The sequence below is a fragment of the Calliopsis andreniformis genome, unplaced genomic scaffold (genome assembly GCF_051401765.1).
Source record: "Calliopsis andreniformis isolate RMS-2024a unplaced genomic scaffold, iyCalAndr_principal scaffold0046, whole genome shotgun sequence".
Lineage (NCBI taxonomy): Eukaryota > Metazoa > Arthropoda > Insecta > Hymenoptera > Andrenidae > Calliopsis > Calliopsis andreniformis.
Window position 1 is genome coordinate 1,576,423 of NW_027480455.1, and position 5,994 is coordinate 1,582,416.

Genomic DNA, 5,994 nt, shown 5'->3' on the forward strand with positions numbered 1-5,994 from the left:
GAGGATTGAAGATTGGGGGTTGAAGATTGAGTATTGATGATTGAATATTGAGGATTGAGGATTGAGGATTGAGGATTGAGGATTGAGGATTGAGGATTGAGGATTGAAGATTGAGTATTGATGACTGAATATTGAGGATTGAGGATTGAGGTTTGATGATTGAGGACGAGGACTGGCGGCAGAGGATTTAGGTTTGAGGATTGAGGATTGAGGCTGAGGATTGAGGATGAGTGCTAAGCGTCGTGGATTGAGATTCGACGGCTGAGGACTGAGGATTGAGGATTGAGAATTGAGGATTGACCATTGAGGATTGAAGATTGAGTATTGATGATTGAATATTGAGGATTGAGGATTGAGGTCTGAGGATTGAGGATTGACGATTGAGGATTGAGGATTGAGTATTGAAGATTGAGTATTGATGCCTGAGGATTGACGATCGAGGATTGAGGATTGAGGATTGGAGATTGATTATTGAGGATTGAAGATTGAGGATTGAGGATTGAATATTGATGATTGAATATTGAGGCCTGAGGATTGAGGGTTGTGGATTGAGGACGAGGTCTGAGGGTTGAATATTGAAGTTTGAGGTCTGAGGATTAAGAATTGAGGATTGAGAATTGAGGATTGATGATTGAGGATTGAAGATTGAGGATTGGGTATTTAGGATTGAAGAATGAGGATTGAAGATTGAGGTTTGAGGATTGATGATTGAATATTGAGGATTGAGGATTGAGGTTTGAGGATTGAGGATGAAGACTGAGGGTTGAGGATTGAGGTTTGAGGAACGAGGATTGAGGATTGAGGATTGAGGACTAAGGATTGACGATTGAGTATTGAAGATTGAGGATTGATGACTGAGGATTGACGACTGAGAATTGAGGATTGAGGATTGCTGATTGAAGATTAGCGATGAGGATAGAAGATTGAGGATTGAGGATTGAGGATTGAGGATTGAGGATTGAAGATTGAGTGTAGAGGGTTGAAGATTGAGGACTGAGGATTGAGGATTGGGGATTGAGGATTGAAGATTGAGTATTGAGGATTGAAGATTGAGGATTGAGTATTGAGGATTGAGGATTCAGGGTTGAAGATTGCGGAGTGAGGATTGAGGATTGGATATTGATTATTGAGTATAGAAGGTTGAGGATTGTGGATTGAGGATTGAGGATTGAGGATTGAGGATTGAGGATTGAGGATTGAAAGTTGGGGATTGAGGAATGAGGATTGAAGATTGAGTATTGATGATCGAATATTGAGGATTGAGGATTGAGGATTGAGGATTGAAGATTGAGTATTGAGGATTGAATATTGAGGATTGAGGATTGAGGATTGAGGATTGAGGATTGAGGATTGAGGATTGAAGATTGAGTATTGAGAATTGAAGGTTGAGGATTGTGGATTGAGGGTTAAGGATTGAGGATTGAATATTGTAGATTGAGTATTGACGCCTGTGGATTGAGGATTGAGGATTGAGGATTGAGGATTGAGGATTGAAGATTGAGTATTGAGGATTGATGATTGGGGATTGAAGACTGAGTATTGATGATTGAACATTGAGGATTGAGGATTGAGGATTGAGGATTGATGTTTGGGTATTGAGGATTGAGGAATGAGGATTGAGGATTGAGGATTGAGGATTGAGCATTGAAGATTGAGTATTGATGCCTGAGTATTGAGGATTGAGGATTGATGATTGAGGATCGAGGACTGAAGATTGAGAATTGAGGATTGAAGATTGAGGATTGAGGATTGAGGATTGAGGATGGAGGATGAGGGCTGAGGGTTGAGGATTGAGGATTGAGAAATGAGGATTGAGGATTGAGGATTGAGGATTGAGGATTGGGGATTGAAGATTGAGGATTGGGTATTTAGGATTGAAGAATGAGGATTGACGATTGAGGTTTGAGGATTGATGATTGAATATTGAGGATTGAGGATTGAGGTTTGAGGATTGAGGATGAAGACTGAGGGTTGAGGATTGAGGTTTGAGGAACGAGGATTGAGGATTGAGGATTGAGGAGTAAGGATTGACGATTGAGTATTGAAGATTGAGGATTGATGACTGAGGATTGACGACTGAGAAATGAGGATTGAGGATTGATGATTGAAGATTGAGTATTGAGGACTGAATATTGCGGATTGAGGATTGAGGATTGAGGATTGAGGATTGAGGATTGAAGATTGAGTATTGAGTATTGAAGGTTGAGGATTGTGGATTGAGGATTAAGGATTGAGGATTGAATATTGTAGATTGAGTATTGATGCCTGAGGATTGAGGATTGAGGATTGAGGATTGAGGATTGAGGATTGAAGATTGAGTATTGAGGATTGAAGATTGGGGGTTGAAGATTGAGTATTGATGATTGAATATTGAGGATTGAGGATTGAGGATTGAGGATTGAGGATTGAGGATTGAGGATTGAAGATTGAGTATTGATGACTGAATATTGAGGATTGAGGATTGAGGTTTGATGATTGAGGACGAGGACTGGCGGCAGAGGATTTAGGTTTGAGGATTGAGGATTGAGGCTGAGGATTGAGGATGAGTGCTAAGCGTCGTGGATTGAGATTCGACGGCTGAGGACTGAGGATTGAGGATTGAGAATTGAGGATTGACCATTGAGGATTGAAGATTGAGTATTGATGATTGAATATTGAGGATTGAGGATTGAGGTCTGAGGATTGAGGATTGACGATTGAGGATTGAGGATTGAGTATTGAAGATTGAGTATTGATGCCTGAGGATTGACGATCGAGGATTGAGGATTGAGGATTGGAGATTGATTATTGAGGATTGAAGATTGAGGATTGAGGATTGAATATTGATGATTGAATATTGAGGCCTGAGGATTGAGGGTTGTGGATTGAGGACGAGGTCTGAGGGTTGAATATTGAAGTTTGAGGTCTGAGGATTAAGAATTGAGGATTGAGAATTGAGGATTGATGATTGAGGATTGAAGATTGAGGATTGGGTATTTAGGATTGAAGAATGAGGATTGAAGATTGAGGTTTGAGGATTGATGATTGAATATTGAGGATTGAGGATTGAGGTTTGAGGATTGAGGATGAAGACTGAGGGTTGAGGATTGAGGTTTGAGGAACGAGGATTGAGGATTGAGGATTGAGGACTAAGGATTGACGATTGAGTATTGAAGATTGAGGATTGATGACTGAGGATTGACGACTGAGAATTGAGGATTGAGGATTGCTGATTGAAGATTAGCGATGAGGATAGAAGATTGAGGATTGAGGATTGAGGATTGAGGATTGAGGATTGAAGATTGAGTGTAGAGGGTTGAAGATTGAGGACTGAGGATTGAGGATTGGGGATTGAGGATTGAAGATTGAGTATTGAGGATTGAAGATTGAGGATTGAGTATTGAGGATTGAGGATTCAGGGTTGAAGATTGCGGAGTGAGGATTGAGGATTGGATATTGATTATTGAGTATAGAAGGTTGAGGATTGTGGATTGAGGATTGAGGATTGAGGATTGAGGATTGAGGATTGAGGATTGAAAGTTGGGGATTGAGGAATGAGGATTGAAGATTGAGTATTGATGATCGAATATTGAGGATTGAGGATTGAGGATTGAGGATTGAAGATTGAGTATTGAGGATTGAATATTGAGGATTGAGGATTGAGGATTGAGGATTGAGGATTGAGGATTGAGGATTGAAGATTGAGTATTGAGAATTGAAGGTTGAGGATTGTGGATTGAGGGTTAAGGATTGAGGATTGAATATTGTAGATTGAGTATTGACGCCTGTGGATTGAGGATTGAGGATTGAGGATTGAGGATTGAGGATTGAAGATTGAGTATTGAGGATTGATGATTGGGGATTGAAGACTGAGTATTGATGATTGAACATTGAGGATTGAGGATTGAGGATTGAGGATTGATGTTTGGGTATTGAGGATTGAGGAATGAGGATTGAGGATTGAGGATTGAGGATTGAGCATTGAAGATTGAGTATTGATGCCTGAGTATTGAGGATTGAGGATTGATGATTGAGGATCGAGGACTGAAGATTGAGAATTGAGGATTGAAGATTGAGGATTGAGGATTGAGGATTGAGGATGGAGGATGAGGGCTGAGGGTTGAGGATTGAGGATTGAGAAATGAGGATTGAGGATTGAGGATTGAGGATTGAGGATTGGGGATTGAAGATTGAGGATTGGGTATTTAGGATTGAAGAATGAGGATTGACGATTGAGGTTTGAGGATTGATGATTGAATATTGAGGATTGAGGATTGAGGTTTGAGGATTGAGGATGAAGACTGAGGGTTGAGGATTGAGGTTTGAGGAACGAGGATTGAGGATTGAGGATTGAGGAGTAAGGATTGACGATTGAGTATTGAAGATTGAGGATTGATGACTGAGGATTGACGACTGAGAATTGAGGATTGAGGATTGCTGATTGAAGATTAGTGATGAGGATTGAAGATTGAGGATTGAGGATTGAGGATTGAGGATTGAGGATTGAAGACTGAGTGTTGAGGGTTGAAGATTGAGGATTGCGGATTGAGGATTGAGGATTGAAGATTGAGTGTTGAGGATCGAAGATTGAGGATTGATGATTGAGGATTTAGGATTGAGGATGGAAGATTGAGTATTGAGGATTGAAGATTGAAGAATGAGGATTGATGGTTGAGGATTGAGGATTGAGGATTGAAGATTGAGTGTTGAGGATTGAAGATTGAAGATTGAGGATTGAGGATTGAGGATTGAGGATTGAAGATTGAGTATTGAGGATTGAAGATTGAGGATTGAGTATTCAGGATTGAGGATTCAGGGTTGAGGATTGAGGATTGAGGATTGAGGATTGAGGATTGAGGATTGAGGATTGAAGATTGAATATTGATGATTGAATATTGAGGACTGAGGATTGAAGGTTGTGGATTGAGGACGAGGACTGAGGGTTGAATATTGATGTTTGAGGTCTGAGGATTAAGGATTGAGGATTGAGAATTGAGGATTGAGGATTGAGGATTGAAGATTGAGGATTGGGCATTTAGGATTGAAGAATGAGGATTGAAGATTGAGGTTTGAGGATTGATGATTGAATATTGAGGATTGAGGATTGAGGTTTGATGATTGAGGATGAAGACTGAGGGTTGAGGATTGAGGTTTGAGGAACGAGGATTGAGGATTGAGGATTGAGGTCTAAGGATTGACGATTGAGTATTGAAGATTGAGGATTGATGGCTGAGGATTGACGACTGAGAATTGAGGATTAAGGATTGCTGATTGAAGATTGAGTATTGAGGATTGAATATTGCGGATTGAGGATTGAGGATTGAGGATTGAGGATTGAGTATTGAAGATTGAGTATTGTGTATTCAAGGTTGAGGATTGTGGATTGAGGATTAAGGATTGAGGATTGAATATTGTAGATTGAGTATTGATGCCTGAGGATTGAGGATTGAGGATTGAGGATTGAGGATTGAGGATTGAAGATTGAGTATTGAGGATTGAAGATTGAGGGTTGAAGATTGAGTATTGATGATTGAATACTGAGGATTGAGGATTGAGCATTGAGGATTGAGGATTGTGGATTGAGGATTGAGGATTGAAGATTGAATATTTATGATTGAATACTGAGAACTGAGGATTGAGTGTTGTGGATTGAGGACGAGGACTGAGGGTTGAATATTGATGTTAGAGGTCTGAGGATTAAGGATTGAGGATTGAGAATTGAGGATTGAGGATTGAGGATTGCAGATTAAGGATTGGGTATTTAGGATTGAAGAATGAGCATTGAGGATTGAGGTTTGAGGATTGGGGATTGAAGATTGAGTATTGATGATTGAATATTGAGGATTGAGGATTGAGGTTTGAGGATTGAGGATGAAGACTGAGGGTTGAGGATTGAGGTTTGAGGAACGAGGATTGAGGATTGAGGTTTGAGGACTAAGGATTGACGATTGAGTATTGAAGATTGAGGATTGATGACTGAGGATTGACGACTGAGAATTGAGGATTGAGGATTGA